The sequence below is a fragment of the Theobroma umbraticum genome, unplaced genomic scaffold (assembly GCF_002168275.2).
Source record: "Theobroma umbraticum cultivar Fairchild unplaced genomic scaffold, ASM216827v3 scaffold_12.1, whole genome shotgun sequence".
Classification (NCBI taxonomy): Eukaryota; Viridiplantae; Streptophyta; class Magnoliopsida; order Malvales; family Malvaceae; genus Theobroma; species Theobroma umbraticum.
Genome location: NW_018397269.1, coordinates 4925059 through 4925509, shown reverse-complemented (window position 1 = coordinate 4925509; position 451 = coordinate 4925059).

Sequence of the window (451 nt, the reverse complement as noted above, 5' to 3'; positions counted from 1 at the left end):
TAAGTTGACCTATGGTTTAATTGGGCTTAAAAGTGTAATGAGAGGCCTAAAAAATCAATTGTTAGTCTTTAAAAATTTCCATTCCCGGCATAGTATGTCCAGCCATTTTTCGATGTGATTTTCTCTATTTTCAAGGCAGAACTAGGTAAAGTGATATATGAGTATCTCTGTCTCTTAGCTTTCCAATGGTCCAAGAATTGCATCATTTGGACTTATGTAGCGCAAATTATGGCTAAAACATTGAAGCATATGCAAGCAAACTTTTGAGTCTTTCAACACTTTACTGGCCAAAATTAAGCCTAATCTCTTTTTCTCCTACGAAAATATAAAACTAATAAATAACATAAAATTAAAATAACTCACTTAAAAATAAACTAATTATAAAAACAAAAAAAACTAAGTAAATTATAATTGATAATTGAGGATTTAGCTAATATTTCATAACAAAATT